This window comes from Grus americana, chromosome 1 (genome assembly GCF_028858705.1).
Source record: "Grus americana isolate bGruAme1 chromosome 1, bGruAme1.mat, whole genome shotgun sequence".
NCBI classification, from domain to species: domain Eukaryota; kingdom Metazoa; phylum Chordata; class Aves; order Gruiformes; family Gruidae; genus Grus; species Grus americana.
The window spans coordinates 112,899,400-112,918,770 of record NC_072852.1 but is presented as its reverse complement, the minus strand read 5'-3'; positions in this window follow the sequence as shown (position 1 = coordinate 112,918,770).

The following is a 19,371-nucleotide window of genomic DNA, read 5'->3' as shown; positions in this document are numbered from 1 at the left end:
CAAAGCTATCCATTTCGCTCATCCTGGTGCTGTCTACCATAGCATTTCTGCAATTCTTTTATTTCTCTCCCATAGAAAACCATTGCTTTTGTCCTGCCTTGTCAGACAGCTTGATTCATTTACCAGTTCTGAAAACAGCTTAGGCCCAACTCTTCATGCTGTCATTTCATGACTGATGGTGTCAGCAAATGCAGGCTGTTGATATCCCTGCCATACATCTCTGCCTTGAGGCACTGGGGCACTGTAACTTCACTAGGGATTTTGAAGAAGTGGAGGTGAAAAGGGGCACAGGATTGGGACAAATACATAGCTACTTTAAACTGGAGCTTTCAAGTGAACCACTTAAGAAAGTTATTACATGAAGTGATGATCAGGATATCAGGAGGCAGAGCTACACAGTCCAGTCTTTGCAGGCTTCTCTTTTTTGTAGGGAAAAAAAACCCAACAAGAACAAACAACAATAACAAAAAAAATCCCCAAACAAAACCAGAACTGCAAACCTTCTTATAAAATGTGATTGTTTTTCCCCTCCTACACATTTTTTCATGTCTATATGAAATTATGAGGAATATACTTAACTGTAATATAAATTTCATAGCTAGCCCTTCATTTTTGCTGTTTTCCAATTTGGAATGCACATTAAAGCTAACAGCTTCAGTTCTCTCTCTCTGAGCAGTTTTGTATCTAACAAACTTGAACCTGAAAGTAAAGGAAGATCTATCAAGTTTATTGTTTTTTCTTTGCTCCGGCTTGTGCCCATGTTAAATACAAAATGAGAATTGCCCGTGCTAAATATAAAATGAGAATTAAGATCATTTAATTCAAGGAAAAAATGCCAAGGAACTCGTAACAGGCTATTTGCGTGGTCTAAGAAAATAGATTAGTTGAAGTACTTTCTTCTCTTCTACTTCCCAGTATATTCAAAGACTAATTTGTCAGCAGTAACGATCAATATACCCTAGTAAACGAATTTACTAATCCTTCTCATGATACTGATGTGGATATCTGTGTTATATATGGTGGTATCTTTTAAAAAGTATCTGTTTATCTTTTATTGAAGTGAGAAGAGGTTTAGCTCTCTTTATCCTAGCTGATAGGTATATTCTGAATTATAACAAAGGGCTTTAAGTTGTTCTCAGTTATGATCTACAGTAATACCATAAATCTTCCCTGTATTGATTAGTCTCACAGAGCTGGATTTAGCTTCAGTGGAAAAGTGAGCTGTGAAAGGAGTTAGGAGCAGTCTTCAAGATAATGCTGTAATTACTGTGTGTATAATCAGATGCTGGATACTTTTCAAATGTACTGCAAAGAACCATATTAAAAAAGGGGACTGTTTGGAAAAGAGAGGCTATTTACTGTCTTAAGTATAGAATGAAAATGAATAATCATTGCTACAAATAATACTATATACCTCTAGCAGAGCAGCCAAATACACAAGTATAAATCTTCTTCAGTATATAGATCTTCTTCAATGTAAAGTAAGTTATTTGCCTGTTTTGTCTCACATACTTTTTTTTTTTTTACTTCACATTCTTTCTGTGCAAATTAGGTTATACCTGTACAGCATCCTAGTCAAAATTTCCAGAAATCTATGTCTGGAGAACAATAACCTCTGCGATCTCACTTAAGAATATTGATCTAAATCAATGCTGTGAGATATTGCTTTCTTTGCCTTACAAGTTTTACATGTACTGCTGTTTATAATTAACCAAGGCCTGTCTCAAGCTAAGAGTGAACTGAAATGTAGAATTCACCAGGTACAAAAACATATTAAACTTCTTTGCAACCAGTTTGGTCCATATAGACAGTCAGATTCAACTACTTGCAGAAGTATATTAGGGTGCCTAGAAGTTCTGAGATCATCATTTGTAGGTGAAGGGGTGATGCTATGTTCTTTTACTTTCAAAGAGTGACTAAGAAAAAAACAAGTGAAGATGGCTAGGGAGAGAACAAAGATAAACAGGATAAAGCCCTGGAGGGAAGAGCAGCCAGGGATCAGGTTAGGAAAGCTAAAGCTGTGGTAGAATTAAATCTGGCCAGGGATGTCAAGGGCAACAAGAAAAGTTTCTATAGGTATGTCAGTGATAAAAAGAAGACTAGGGAAATGTGAGCCCTCTCCAGAAGGAAACAGGATATGGAGAAGGCTGACATACTCAATGAATTTTTGCCTCGCTCCTCACTGGCAAGTGTTCAAGCCACACCGCACATCACAGAAGGCAAAGGCAGGACTGGGAGAATGAAGAACCACCTACTGTAGGAGAAGATCAGGTTCAAGACCGTCTAAGGAACCTGAAGGTGCACAAGTCCATGGGATGCATCTGTGGGTCCTGGGGGAACTGGCAGATAAAGTTGCTAAGCCACTCTCCATCATGTTTAAGAGGTCGTGGCAGTCCAGTGAAGTTCCCACTGGCTGGAAAAGGGGAGACATAATCCCCATTTTTAAAAAGGGAAAAAAAGGAAGACCCAAGGAACTATAAGCCAGTCAGTGTCACTTCTGTGCCTGGCAAAATCATGGAGCAGATCCTCCTGGAAACTATGCTTAGGCACATGGAAAATAAGGAGGTGATTGGTGACAGCCAGCACAGCTTCACTAAGGGCAAATCGTGCCTGACAAATTTGGTGGCCCTCTTATGACAAAGTTACAGTGTTGGTGGATAAAAGAAGAGCAATTGATGTCATCTGCCTGGATTTGTGAAAAACATTTGACACTGTCCTGCACAACATCCTTGTCTCTAAATTGGAGAGACATGGATTTGACAGATGGACCACTCGGTGGATAAGGATTGGCTGGATGGTCGCACTCAAAGAGTTGTGGTCAACAGCTCAACGTCCAAGTGGAAACAGTCACGAGTGGTGTTCCTCAGGGGTCAGTATCGGGACCGGCACTGTTTAACATCTTTGTCGGCAACATGGACAGTGGGATTGAGTGCACCCTCAGCAAGTTTGCCAACGACACCAAGCTGCGTGGTGTGGTGGACATGCTGGAGGGAAGGGATGCCATCCAGAGGGACCTTGACAGGCTGGAGAGGTGGGCCCGTGAGAACCTTATGAAGTTCAACAAGGCCAAGTGCAACATCCTGCACATGGGTCGGGGCAACCCCTGGTATTAATACAGGCTGAATGGAGAACTGATTGAGAGCAGCCCTGAGAAGGACTTGGAGGTGTTGGTTGATGAAAAGCTCAGCATGAGCCGGCAATGTGCGCTTGCAGCCCAGAAAGCCAACCGTGTCCTGGGCTGCATCAAAAGAGGTGTGACCAGCAGGTCGAGGGAGGTGATTCTGCTCCTCTACTTCACTCTCGTGAGACCCCACCTGGAGTACTGCATCCACCTCTGGGGTCCTCAGTACAAGAAAGACATGCAACTGTTGGAGTGAGTCCAGAGGAGAGCCATGAAGATGACCAGCAGGCTGGAACACCTCTCCTATAAGGACAGGCTGAGAGAGCTGGGCTTGTTCAGCCTGGAGAAGAGAATGCTCCATGGACACCTTATAGCAGCCTTCCAGTACCTGAAGGGGTCCCACAGGAAAGTTGGAGAGTGTTTGCCAGGGGGTGTAGTGACAGGACAAAGGGAAATGACCTTAAGCTGAAGAAGGGTAGATATAGATTAGCTATAAGGAAGAAATTCTTCACTGTGAGGGTGGTGAGGCACTGGAACAGGTTGCCCAGAGAAGCTGTGGATGCCCCATCCCTGGAAGTGTTCAAGACCAGGTTGGATGGGCTTTGGGCAACCTGGTCTAGTGGAGGGTGTCCCTGCCCAAGGCAAGGGTGTTGGAACTAGGTGATCTTTAAGGTCCCTTCTAACTATTCTATGAATCTATGGTTCTATGACTCTGAACATAAATGTGATTTTATTGCTCTCCAATAATATATGCAGAGTCAACTCTTGAAGACGGTCTTGTAATTATTGAGATCTATAGCTTAAACTAAACCATTTTCATCTACTTCAGTTGTGCAGATTTGGTCGGCAGTAGAAATCTAAGCACTATGTCAGCAATGACATATGATGCAAATGGAAGAGAGAAGTTACATAAGAAAATGCAACACTGCTAATATGTGCTAATAATGATGATTCCAATTCAGTTTTCAGGTCTTGTCATAATGGGCAGTCTTCAAAAACTGAAAGTGAGTTTCTCCTCTGCAACAGTTAGTATTAGACAAGAGCAAAACAGAGGAAGAAAAAATAGGAAAAAAATCTAGATTGTTTCTTCTTTCAGAGGGAGGAACTGGGGCATATGAACTGTCTGCTAAAGTGACTCAGACTGTGAAAGACTAGAAAAATGAAACTGCCTCCTGAGGGAGACTTAACTAATATGCCAAATGTTGTAATATTTTATAAACTGACTCATTAAAATCATGCCAGCCTTAAAGATGAATTTCTATAATAAAATGTGGTATCCTTCAACAAAGCAACAAAAACCCCTGCTGCTATTCTGTGGAACAGAAGAAATTTTGAGTAAAAGAGACTGTTCTAATGAACTATAAGAGACATTGTAGTCTTAATGCATGCATTTGTTAGGAGATGATTACCAGGCTCTGTCAGTGTATAGCTAAAAGGAGTAAATTTTTAACTAACTAGATTTTAGCTCTTATAAAAATATACAAAACTGAATTGTGATGGATCTTAAATATTTATTGGCTAAATTTATTTCTCTCTCTTGAGATAACAGTGCCTGAGTTTTACCTTTTTTATTAATTTATACTTGACAATCTTTGAAGGACTTGAGTTTTCTCACTGATTTGTACTCTCTCATGGAAAGAAGAGGGAGAAAATCAGCCAGATTATAACCTATGAATTAGCCAATTCATCCCTGGCATTCTTAGAAATGAGGTCTGAAATTAATCCCTTTACAATTGGGTTTCCTGATATTTAATCCCAGAAACATATTCCTATCAAGACTGCTGTTTGCCTAGAGATATCATTGCCATATCTTCATTCTTCCATCAGTAATCATCTGTGCTCTGTACCACACTCCTACCCACACTATAACCTATTTTGAGGCCCTTGTATAAATTAGTTTCCCACTCCATCATTACCTTTTAAAACAAATCAGTTTAAAGGTTTCCTAGTTGTGACATGGGCTTCCCAGTTAATACATTCCTAAGTCCTCATTAGATTAATTCTATGTACATCCCAAAAGGGGATTTCAGGTGTTCATCTACGCATAGCTTTTACCCTGGCTTTTCCTTTGCCTGAAACCAAGTTTTTCTCTATTCAAACCAAGAACTTTTGCACTATCCTATTTAAATCTTTACCTTCTCACGAAATAAATTAATTCTGATCTCTCCTCCTGCCTTTGAATTAATGAATCGACAGCTCCTCTCAATTTTCACCAAGTCTTTGACACAGAGATACACATTTAAAGACAGTAAACTGAGTTCCTCAATGGCACATAGCAAAGAATTATCAAAATGGAAATTTATTGTATGTCCACTTGCATATATTAGTTTTTTCTCTACAAGTATACACCACAATGTCTTGTGCACAGGACTAAATTTCTTTTCTTGAGAGTTTTTATGCCAACACATTACTTACTCTACTTCATGGGAACTGGTTAAAAAGAGAGATCCTCTCCTGTCATAAACGCAATCTAAGTAGTTGAAAGCTGCTTTTTTTCTATTCCCATTGGTTTTAATTTTGGACTTATTGATTGTTTTGTCAAAAAAAAAAAGGGGGAAAAAAGGTGCTGCACTAATAAGTTATCATATCAAATGCAAATTTGGTCAATATTTGATACAAGCATGTATTTCAGGTTACAAAGGAAAGCAAAATTCATTTTCTCTTTTCTTGGTGGCTAACTATGACCCTCCTTCATAAGCATGCGTACTAGCCCAAGGATTATTTAAGAGCTGCTGCAGAGTTTACTATTTGCTTAGTTTGCTTATGGGTGACAGCCAAAAGTGTACAAGAGATTCTGAATATGGTATTCAAGAACCATGCAAGTTTCGTTCAAATGCAAACTTTAAACTAGGCATTTTTTCTTCTTATTTTTGATAGCGATACCTTTTCTAAAGTGAAAGTTTTTAAGAGGTCACCATGGTTACGATGACACTGTCACTAACACTGCTGGTGTATTGGGAGTTGTTTTGGGAATATGTTTAAAAGGGAGACAGACTGTGTCACGCTGTAATCTGAAAGGAGAAGAGTTAGCTTTTCTGGCACATTTATGAATCCCCGCCTTCACTTTGTGTATTACATTGCAATTTTTCTGTATACTGGTGTGAAAGAAAAAAAAAAAGTAAAGTGTGCTCTTGAGCTACACTTGTAAAGCACTGAATGAGCACTAATGGCATGCCTACGTTACGCAATCCACCACCACGTCAAAACTCTAGACTGCTTGTGAATATGCTGGCGTAGCAACACAGCACAACGCACTACCAATGCTGGTGGCAGAGTATCCATACCAGCACGGCACAAAACATGCTTCTCAATATGTACTAATAGTCTCTGTCTGACAGAAGGATCTGTGCTGGCATGGATTTCTTGCTTCCAGTACTAGTTTAGCTTCCCTGGAGCTAGCTCCATGGTGCTCTGTGGGAGACACATCATAAAAAACCTTCCCACCACTCTTAGAAGGCAGTTGCAACAACCATAACTGATGGCACACCATACTTCTGAATCTTTTACTTTTTCATCTTTTACATTCTTTACAAGGCCCTGAATTATAATTAAAATAGCATATACCAAACTGTACTTCAGAAGGTAATATTTCTATATTCTTGCCACATGTTCATTCAAGTGATTGGCTTTTTTCCTTACAAAACCCTCCTCAATTTAAAAAAAAAAAAAAAGTTTACACTGTATTTTGTGATAACCCTGTTTTCATAGTCATGTCTAACAATGCTTACAAAAGGATAGGCAAGAAAAGGCATGTCAACTTAAATATTCTTGGATAGTTCAGGTGCAAGAGATATGCTGGGCAGCCTAGCCTTTTCAAGACTGAAATATGTATGGTTATATGCTTAACTAAGACTTCATCTTAGAAACCTTAATGTTGGAAACTGAAGCCATGTATGAAATGCTGTGCAACAATACTAGCTTTGGAGTATTACCTCTACAGAGGCTTCACTGCTCATTCCCATCCCTTCATTTTGCTCTTTCTTCATGTGTTCTGTCACACACTGCCAACAGCATGTGAGAAATGATCTGAAGAAAATTAAACAGCTACAAAAAAGGCATTTTTTTGTTCCTTTTTTTCTTTTTAAGCTGTCATTTTTCTCTAATCAGATTCTTAGCCCAGCTACACAAATATCTGTGCTGGCACAGTGGTGATGTGCAGTTCATAGATGGCAATGAACACTTGAGAAGAACGGAAGTGCTTTAAATCAGTCTTGCTCCTGAACAGTTTGTGTGCTAAAATCACAGCCTAGGAGAAATCTGCAGACTGAAATTTCTGGATTATGTGGCCAAATCTATTTTGGGCTCTCTGTTTTCTGTATCCAACAGGAACATAATATTTCCCATACAATCACAGAGATGTTCTGTGTTATACAGAACTGTGATGTATGCAGCTTCAGTGATTATGCGGACCACATCATAGCTACCTGTGATGCGCTGACTAAAGAAAAAACCCCAACAAACTAACACAAAAACAACCCCATATAGTAAAATAGTATTGATCATTCACTCATTACTGATCTGCACTCTGCCCTGAAGACCATTGAGGTTGATAAGAATCTTAGACAATATGTATTATGGGATGTTCTTAAGGGGGGAATGTTTGCTTGTTGGGAGGTGGTTTATGCTGAAAAACAAGGGGATGAACTCACATGGATGTCTCTGAAAAAAAGGAAAAATCAGAAGAAGGAATCTTGAATATTAAGTATGAAAGCTGACACCAGATAAACTGATTGAAAGGAAGAAACTCAAATGTTACCTGCAACTCAAACTTTCTAAGGAGGTCAGGATAGGGCAAAACAACCCCAAAAAAACCCATTTGTTTTTTTACTTCAGTGAGTTTGAAGGTCTCTCCTACCTCTTAGAAACCTCCATCCTACAGATATAGGGAAAAGGTCAAAAGAATTTAGACACTGTGGCACTTTCAATTTGCTTAGCATTCAGGTCAGTTTTTCCTCAGCATCAAAGACAAGGAGACATGGAAGCTGATGGAAGTGGAAAAATACTTTCTGGCCTTAGGCATTTGTTTACTAATCATAGGGTGGAGCTCAGTGAAGTGATTCACTTTTAATGGGTTGCTTAGCTGTGTAGACCAAAGAAAAATGGGAAAAAAAACCCAAACAAAAGCAGTTTGGGTTATAATTACCCCAGTGGCTCCATGTGACATACTCATACACAGATCCTCAAATGATATAAATTGTAATAATTCCAATGAAGTCAAAGGAGTAATGTCCAATTACATCATCAGATTATCATAAATTTATTATTATTAATCATAAATTTGGATGAATTCATAAATAGGTGCTATTAAGGGTATCAGTACATGGTATGTACTGTAAAGTTGCTAGATTTGATTTAAGCACAGATGGTAATTTGGGGAACTTTAAAGGAAAATCAAATCAATTACTTTTGAAAAAATGTGAAAACTTCACCTTTTTCATTTTCAGCAGTAGGATATATGTAGAGAATGCTACATTGATGCCTTATTTATGCTTTGAAAAACTTCTGTAATAAAGTATTTGCTCACATTGCCTCAAGTGTATTTTCAGTTGTCAGAAAATATTTTTACCTTCTTCATCCCCTCCATGGAAAATTTCAAATCACTTGAAAGAAAAAATGAACAGTAAATTTCAATCCTTTTTTGAATGAGAGTTGGAATTTTCAGTGAAAATCAGTATTTCCCATTAAAGTTTTTTTGTTAGTCAAAAAAGTCAACCACATGGTACTAAATATTTTCAGTTAAAAGTTTGCCATGACTTGACCACGATAAGATACTGTCGTGGCTCAGCCCCAGCTGGCTCCCCGCTCCCCCGGCGGGATGGGGAGGAGAATGGGAAGACAAAGGCAAAGCCTCGTGGGTTGGGGTAAGGGCGGGTTACTGGGACACAGCAACGACAGTACTGATAACGGAGATTCACAACGGGTGATAACAGAAAGCAATTGACCGACCGGACGCTCAGCCCATCCCGGAGCCACACCGAACCCACCCCTGCCCGACTGGCCCCCTTTGATGGTGAGCATGACGTCACGTGGTAGGGAATAGCCCCCCTGGCCAGCTTGGCTCACCTGTCCTGGGTCCTGGTGAAATTAGCTCTGTCCTAACCAGAACCAGGACAGATATATGAACTGATACATGAATGGCAATTTCTCATACAACAGACAACATAAAAATATTCATTTTAGTTTTGGGGAAGTACCTTTATCTTCCTCTTTTTCAGTCACAGAATACCTCCTTTCAACAGCTTTAGTTCTCTTTTATTTCTCTTGGTTTTGTGATTAAAACAATGTCATCTGGAGAACACAGAGTTTTACATCTCTTGCCTTTTCTAAGGTGTAAGATCTTCTTTATTTCATTCATTTTCCTTAACTGGATTGTTGAAGTTCATATTTTCATAAGTGGCATTCCGCAATATTTTTTTTCCTTAAGCTCTGGTATTGGTGAGTTTAATTTACTTACTTTAATAGGTGTTTATTTTCCTTTTTGGCCATTAGATAGTTGTACTGTCAACATCGGCTTCATCGTGAGTGCAACTGATTACATTTCATGGATAAAAAATGAAAGGTCATTATTCAGTAAATGTTCACTATTAATGAGATGTGCTGAATAGATCTTATAACGATCATAAGGGAGCTTAGTAACATCTCAGTATAGTGATGCTTCTTTTATAGTTAGAGGAAACAAAATATTCGAAAAAATATGAGAACTTAAGCTTCTATGTGGAACAGAAGGTCATTCTGTTCCTATAGAAAAACAGATAATTGAATAAGTGATTTTGCTTGAATTAAATGTTTTGACTTATAATAATACTGCATTATCAGAAGTTAGCAATTATGACAAAAAATCTCTCCCTTGTCTTCCTATCAAAAAAAAACTCCCAAAAACCACAACCAAAAACCCCCCAAAACAACAACACTCCACAATGTGGAGTTTCTTCTTTCTTGTCTTTTTTTTTGTTTGTTTTGTTAAGTCATTATATTTCACACATGTGTTTTGTTGATAGCACTATGTAATTATCCAACAGTGTCTGAAAGCTACTCTACAGCTACTTTGTTATTTAAGATAATAGTCTGCATATGGTTGGTACTGGATCCTTTCAATTTTTCATACCTCTGAGTGCAGGGCATGGTCTGAAATCCATTAAAATAATTTGGGGAAGTTAATTATAGAGATATAGATATGTTTTTTATTACCAAGAAATTTAATGGAACATGTACTGAAATTCAGAGAATGCTAAGTTTTAATGTGATGAGACCAATTATACTAAAAGTAGAAACTAAAAGAGCAAGGAGGGGCTGTCAAAACAGAAACTTCCATAAGAAGTTCCAGATATTGAAGATGACCCTGTTACAAATAAGTTGCTTTCTCTCTATAGCTGTATAAGAGTAAAAAGCTGATATTTGCATTTTCAGAGCAAAACAAAAGAAATCTGAAGGGAAAAAAATCTAATTATATTTGAAATTCACAGGTGCAACATTCCACACGTGGCAGAATTCCAAAAGCTAACTCTAGTATTCATTATCACACCAAATCCAAACATGTTTATTAATTCCATACTGTCTGAATGCCAGATAAATGCTTGTATTTGTTGAGATTCTCAGAATAAAGACTGCAATTTCTACTAATATCACTAAAACCCACACATTGATTATAAATCATGTAATACAATTAAAATATTCAGATATTATGAGTGGAGGGTTTTTAAATGACTACTAATAGTGGTTTATTTAGTACACTGAATTTGAGTTATGGTCATTAATAAAATCCAATTTTTATCACAATTTTATTTTAGTTGATCTTTTCTATTTTCTTCAAAACTAGATTCTTTTTTAAATTAGATTGCACAAAAATATTATGTACCTTTCCCATCACACTAAAAAGATTTTTGCGTTGATAGCTGATGTTCTGCTGTCTGGAGACTTAGTTCAGGAATATGACAATTTATTACTTTTTTGAAGCTAATATACCAATGAAGAAAAAAAATGTGACAAGCAAGGCAGAAAATACGGATTATTGTAGAAATTCAATCTGAAAATGAGGTACTACAATATTGGCATTTAATGGCTTTAGAAGCATAGTTTTTGGTTCACAGAGGAAGCTTTGAATGATTTCTTGAGCATTATTAATATTATTGTCTGTGAAAAAAAAAAGGTCATTTAAATACAATATTTTCCCTCGAGGAGTACTTACAAAATGTTTTGTTACCTCAGATAAATGATCTTTATACTATGTTCTATGACAAAAGGAAAAAAAACAAACATATTCTGCCCTGTATTGCCAAACTAATACACGCATCTGTTTTAGAACTGCAGAAAACACACACTTCAACAGAAGATTCATGACTGAATTTACATGAACAATTGAAACATTATAGAAAAAAAAACCTAGGACACTGAAAGGTTTTATTGCAAGAGATACAAAGGATTTAAAAACTGAGTTTCAGATATATTTTCCCTACTAACATATTCTAAAAAATATTGGTACTTATTAAACAATACATTAATTGCACATGTTTGTACTTGCAGTGGGGAAGCACATTTTATGAGACTATACTTCTGTACAAAATGTTTGGAAAGAAAGATACTTTTCCTCTAATGAGTGAAATTTGTACCTGCTTAACATTTTCTGTACACTGTGTTTAACTTTCTGCATTGTTGCTATATTAACTGTAAGAAATGTTTAATTCAATAGTGTGTTTCCATGCTCCTAGCTTCAAAATCTGACTTAGGAGTGTTGGAACTTATAAACTAATTTCTCCTACATTTTTTTTAACTGTAAAGTTACAAACAAGTAAATCAGTTACTTGTGTTATTTAAAGAGGGCACTGCCATTTTCTGATTTTGAGAAGTGTTTACACTGTAGTAGGAAATGAGGTCTACTGCTTCTGTTTTCCATGCTCCTGTAATTCAGACACTGTAGCACAGGCAGGCAGAGCACAGGAAATTATGCACAATGGATTAGAACGTTTTCATGGTCTGAAAGCATACATATGTAAGACCATATGACAACAAAGCCTAAAAATGAGATGGTCTGAGAGTTTCTTATGAAATCACATGTTCAAATTAGAATTAATGAACAAAACTTAATTAGAATTTCAAATTATTTTATTTCAGTAAACTTTCAAAATTGCATTTTCTATAGCAATGGATTGCTAGATCTTAATGCACAAGGATCATTCCTTCTTGGAGGGAAAGTGTCTGTCTTTGTATGTACTCCTTACAGAAGCATGATCAGATGTATGTCTTCCTTACTGCAGCTTCAGGTGACAATTAAGCACAATTAAAAAAAAAAATAAATTCTCAAAGAATATTAAGATTGCAAAGTGAAGCAATTGAATATTAGTAAAAAAAAAAAAAAAAAAAAAAAAATTCACCCCTTTGTGCATATCCATAATGACACATGCTCCAATTGCATTCTCACACCCTTCATTTTCCACCGGACTCCCAAGCTACAGTAGACCGCATTCATTACAGCTCACTTCATTCCGGTCCATTGAGATGAGAAACAAGGATGACCCCTGCAGACATGAGTAAGCTGTTGTCCAGTCAGTACAGATCGGGATATGTACTGAGTTCTCCCTAGCCATCTCCAATATTAGCGTACTTAGAGCCTGAGGTAATTTACACTGCAAGTGTATAAATAAGGACTGATTCTTTTGTGTGAAGGGCAGACAGAACAAGCTTGTAAGAGCCCTGCTGAGCATCAGCAATCATTTGTGTTCTGCAGCTTTGTGAAAATGGTAAATATGCAGTTGTATAGTAAACTCTGATAAATATCTACTGATATAATGAAACTTGAATCTCTTTCTGAAAACATGTATTAATGTAAATGTAGACATGTATGAATGTACATTTAGACATCTTTTAGCAGAAATGAAAAAGGCAAGCCTCTTGGAGCACTCAACACCACTACTCGCAAAGTTCAAATATCATTGACAAAGTATGGAGTATCTCACAGTTTCCAATCATGTGTGTAAGATCTATTTATTGATTGATATGAACAAAGCAATGCAATATTTCTAATCTTGTTTTGAAAAGAATGAATATATTGTCTGAAAATTAAAAAAAAAATCAATCTTAGACGTCTGAAATGGAAAACATCAGCTGAAGTGCTTTATGTTTTGTATAGCTGTAATCATCTGAAAGCAAGAGCTTGTAATGGAAAGTGTCAAATAATCTTAACTGCCTTTAAAGCATTGTTATTTAACTACCTACAAAACTCTATTATTTTGGGAGAACACATAGCTCCTTTTAGAAACAGCATTGAACATTGAAAAAGTAAGAATGAACACTTATTTAAGTGAATAACATTATATTTTAATTTCCTTTATTGTATATTTTATATAGATATGTATATGTGGCTCCTTGCAGCATTCATAGAATCATAGAATCACAGAATGGTTTGGGTTGGAAGGGACCTCAAAGACCATCTAGTTCCAACCCCCCTGCCATGGGCAGGGACACCCTCCACTAGACCACGTTGCCCAAAGCCCCATCCAACCTGGCCTTGAACACTGCCAGAGAGGGGGCAGCCACAGCTTCTCTGGGCAACCTGTTCCAGTGCCTCACCACCCTCACAGTGAAGAATTTCTTCCTTATAGCTAATCTAAATCGACCCTCTTTTAGTTTAAAGCTGTTCTACAATCTCCCTATGACAAATATGTAGAAGATACAAAGCTGACCTTGACCACCTCCACAGTCTCAGTTTATCAGCCACTTACCATCTAATTTTAGGCAGGACTGAGAAAACTCGACTGTCCCTCAAATGTTTGTACAGTAGGAAAATAAGGTAACTAAAAAGACAGAAATAAGAATGAAAAATCTACTATCCAGAGAGAAAAGATGGAAAACAGAATAATTTTTGATGGATTGTATTACATGCCTTGTGATGCACCACCAGAGAAGAGTGGTTTACATGGAAGTTTACTACCAAGGAAGAGAAGGGAAACTCAAAATTAGAGCTACTGGCCAAGAATGGACACTCTTGGCAAGTTGCCTTTGAATCTGAAAATGTGGGTAGTAACAAATTTTGAGTGGAAGCTTACCAGACTCTCCTAAGTAAGAGACAAATCCAGTTACTCAGTACACTAATAAGGTAGAGGGAAGTCATCAGAGAGGGAGTCTTGTTGAAATGTTCTTTAATACAAAAAGTCTCATCAGCATGGGATGGTCTGCATTGCACAACCTATTTATTAGATAGGACTTGATAATATCACAGTTATATGTTAATTATCTATTTTATGTTAATTATCTATTTTTTCTAGAATACGGCCAAACTTTAATTTTGTTGAGTTGCTGTAAGTTGTATGAAATTTCCTAATCATACTGTTTTTTAACTAGGTCAATTACACATTGTATTGATGAGGCATCATATTAGTTAACAGTAATTATTTCAAATACATACTAATAATTCCATTTTTCCATAGCTAAACATATTTTTATAGCCATGAATATGCACAGCTGTTACTTTCTGCTGACAATTTCAATACTAATGGGTCCTGTATATTAACAACCGATTTACTCCTAAGTGCTGAAATACAGCACTGAATGCACTATGCACAAATACTTAGAAAGTTATATATTGAAAGCCAAGTATTCAAGAGTTTAATATGCATTTTTGCAGTTTTTTATCATATGTATCTCTATAGACACATACACGTACATTTGGGTGGAGATGAATCTAATGAACTTCAAGAAAGTGCAGGGTCTTGCGCCTAGGGAGGAATAACCCCAAGCACCAGTACAGGTTAGGGGTTGACTTGCTGGGAAACAGCACTGCGGAGAAGGACCTGGGAGTCCTGGTGGACAACAAATTATCCATGAGCCAACGTGTCCTCATGGCCAAGGTGGCCAATGGTATCCTGGGGTGCATTCAGAAGAGTGTGGCCAGCAGGTCAGGGGAGGTTATCCTCCCCCTCTACTCTGCCCTGGTGAGGCCACATCTGGAGTCCTGTGTCCAGTTCTGGGCTCCCCAGTTCAAGAAAGACAGGGAACCACTGGAGAGAGTCCAGCGGAGGGCTATGAGGATGATGAGGGCACTGGAGCATCTCTCTTATAAGGAAAGGCTGAGAGAGCTGGGTCTGTTTAGCCTGGAGGAGAGAAGACTGAGAGGGGATCTCATCAATGCTTACAAATATCTGAAGGGTGGGTGTCAAGAGGATGGGGGCAGACTTTTCTTTATGGTGCCCAGCAACAGGACAAGGGGCAACGGGCACAAACTGGAACACAGGAAGTTCCATCTGCATATGAGGAAAAACTTCTTCACTGTGAGGATGACCGAGCACTGGCACAGGCTGCCCAGAGAGGTTGTGGAGTCTCTGGAGATATTCAAAACCTGCCTGGACACAATTCTGTGCATCCTACTCTAGGTGATCCTGCTTTAGCATGGTGGTTGGACTAGATGATCTCCAGAGGTCCCTTCCAACCCCTACCATTCTGTGATTCTGTGATTTAAAACTTACGCAACATAGCATTTTTTATTACGAATATGAGGAGGAAATTCTCTTATAATACTTAAGTAGAATTAAAAGTAAACTTTGTAAGTTGTACTGTAACCTTAGGAAACTAAGTATAGCACATTTTTTCTGCACTGAAAAGCTAAATTTTAGGAAAAATTCTATGACTTGTAGGAATTAGTATGTTTTTCTTTCTTATTCAGAATTCCTATTAAAGTCAGTAGGAATAAAAAAAAAGGTGAAAAGATTAGACAAAATGGTGATTGAAATACAATACGGCTGAATGTATTACTTGGCATAAAGTAGCTTGCACTTCTTCAAGCTCTTTTGTAACATCTTAGGCTTGTCAACTTACTACCAAATAATTTCACATTTAACTTACAAATACGTGAGTGGATATACTAACAAAGACTCTGTAATCAGTTGTTGCAATGCTAGGTTATGCTCATAAATCCTGAATAGCGTAAATTTGCCAAACACAGCAATGAGTTCTTTTGATTTTTTCTGATTATACCAGTAGTGCAAATCTGCTATGTTCCTGGTACGCTGTTGTTTCTCTGGTTTGGAGTTTTCCTTTGAAAGGTATGCCAATGTAATGGAAACTAAAATACTGCGTTACAGTACCTTTGCTTTGGTACACTGTTGAAGATATACACTGAGTACTGCAACTCTGCAGGGTGTCCGGTGTCTTGCCTGAATGGTGCCACTCTCTACACAGTTCACGTTGAAGACAGGCTGTGAAGGGGTGAGAGCTACCCCCAAAGCACCATCCAGATGCCTGAGTCCACGACGGACTAGATCTACGCAACTCATGACTGGTATTAGCTAGAAAAAGAAGAAGCAACAGGCAAACACTATGTAACCACTGCTCCTGCAGCACAGTTGGGGTGGGTGAGCACACAGTGACAGGGTTACAACTGCTAACTGGCTTTAGAGGTAGAAAAAGTCATGAGACCCCAGAGCTTCTAGGTTGTACATGTGGGACAGTGATGCCATGCAGTCTGTACCAGCTTGGAAGACCTCAGCAGGCCAGACTGGGCAGGAGATGAGCAGATCAAAGCTGCTGACTTTACAACTTCAAGGTCATCAGGCCTATGAGCTGGAGTAGCATGTTCGGTATATTTTTCTTGAAAAGCGAAATGGACGTAGATCCTCAGTGCTATTTTCATTGCTTGTGTTTCTGAGAAGCACAGAGTAGTTGTTTGGTATCCTGTTGCCTAGTGTATTAAATATTTGCTTTTATTCTGACCATTCTGCTTCAAATTTTATGTTGCATTATAGCAGAATTTTTCACCATTTGGAAATAACTAAGTTTGTGCAGGTCTAAGCAGTTTACACATGAAAATTGTCCTACCAATATTGTCATTAACTGGTGAGTCAGAATCACCCATCTCTTAATGTTCTCTTTAAATTAAATCCAGTTTAGCTATACACCACTTCTCAAGTTTCCTGCCTTTGTTGACAAACCCAGGTAGTTCAGTTTCAAGTTATGGAGCTGGGACCTAGGTTCAGGGCCTCACTCTCCACGTAAGTAAGAGCCTCAAACTGTTGCTTTCCATTACTTCTAGTGTCCAGCCAGAAAGCACAGACCATTTTGTGTACTGAGAAGGAACCATTTGAGGTACTCACGAGCTGTCCTCACCTCATCTGAAATCAGGAAAAGCTTGACCCTGATAGCAGCACTACACTGACTGCCAAGATCTTGACAGCACAGAATCCTTAATGTCTTCCATAGATAGTTTTGTTCAGCTGGTTGACATACACAGGAGCACTTCATAGTGCCATGTAATACCTATTGATGATCATCATGTAATAACAATTGATGATCATCTTCACAGGCAATTGATGATCTTGATGACTACTGCTAGTAGATAGGGCTGTCTGTCTGAGAAATGACTGGAGAATATCCTGATTCATGACTTCTCTAACATGTCTGTGACACATGACAAAATTGTTACGTTCTGCCACAGCAAGGTTAGAAATAAAAAAATGCAACATTTTGTGTGTTCTTTTTTTTTTGGTGATATGTTGCACCTTTTTTCTTGATATAAAAAAAGCAATTAGGTTTATAATGTTTCAGTATTTGCAATAAACATTTTTATAGTTATGAATTATATTAGGTGTGCCCCAGCATAAAACAAACCTTAAAACCCATTTATAGTAATTCTGTACATATCATCCCTTAAACATAAACTGTCTGGGGATTGCTGCAGCTTGCACATCAAACTCATCTATACTCTGCAACAGAGATTAGAAAATTTGCATTCAAATAACATACTTGCTTATTTCAGTTATATTACTTAATTTCTCCTGATGTAATGACCCTTTCATTTCAAATTCCCTGTTGATGAACTTTACTTTAATGTAAGTAACCCCTGACTGGAGAATTTGTTATGTGGAACCATTGAAGACAATTAGCCCTTCCTTTGAGGTTCAAATGATGTTTGGTTTTCATTCCTTTTCTGAAGATTTTTATACATGAAAAAGAATATATATAATTATACCTCCATGTATGTATTTATATGCACAGTATCTATAATATGCTATATATACATGTAAATACAATATAAACTGTATGACTAGATATTAATTACTCATAAGCTAAGGTCTAATGCTTTCCTTTTCTTTTTCAACCTCATCTCCTTCAACAGAAATACCCCCACAACATTGTATGGAGACAGTGTCAGTATTTTCAGAATGAATTTACTTCTACACTTGTAGTATAGGATCATAGAATGGAATCATTTAGGTTGGAAAAGACCTTTAAGATCACTGAGTCCAGCCATAAACCCAGCACTGCCAAGTCCACCACTAAACCATGTCCCTAAGCATCACATCTATGTGTCTTTTAAATACCTCCAGGGATGGTGACTCAACCACTTCCCTGGGCAGCCTGTTCCAGTGATTGACAACCGTTTCAGTGAAGAAATTTCTCCTAAGATCCAATCTAAACCTTCCCTGGCACAACTTGAGGTCATTTCCTCTTGCCCTATCACTTGTTACTTGGGAGAAGAGACCAACACCCACCTGGCTACAACCTCCTTTCAGGTAGCTGTAGGGAGCAATATGGTCTCCCCTCAGCCTCTTGTTCTCCAGGCTAAACAACCCCAGTTCCCTCAGCCGCTCCTCATAAGACTTGTGCTCCAGACCCTTCACCAGCTTCACTGCTCTTCTTTGGATACACTAGCATATATTTGCTTATACTTTGTATACATACAAATAAATGTGATTATATATAAATTGGTATACACTACTGATATATTTGGCCAGTAACACTTTTGAGGGCTACAAGAGAACACTATGGTTATATGATCTGATGTCTTTAATCAACTCTATTTGATATTATGTATATCGAAATTAGAAGCTGTATGTGAGCTTTAGCATTTTGAAAGGCATGTGTCCAAAAGTAATACAAATGATGAAAAAAATGTGCCCTATCCTTAGCCATTCTATTTGTTAATTTCTGTCCTTCTTAAATAACTGTATCCTATTTCTAAACAGATTTTTTTCGCAATAAATTCCAAATATTTATTCTCAGTATAGTCATGTTTTTTCCTAAGTAAAATACAGTGCCTCTCTTTTGGGCACTGAATTGACAAGAGGACCAGTTTGCGATGAGAGTGGGAAAGAAGCACTTAAATGTATTAAGAAATTGTAGATGTTCATAGTATTTGTATTTAACTAGGAAAATTAACAGACTTCCTTTAGGAGGTATGGGAGAAAGAACTGGACTTTTTTGAGGTGGAGTTAGATGCTATTTCTGAAGAAGATACTATTTCTGAAGAAGAAATCACATGGCAT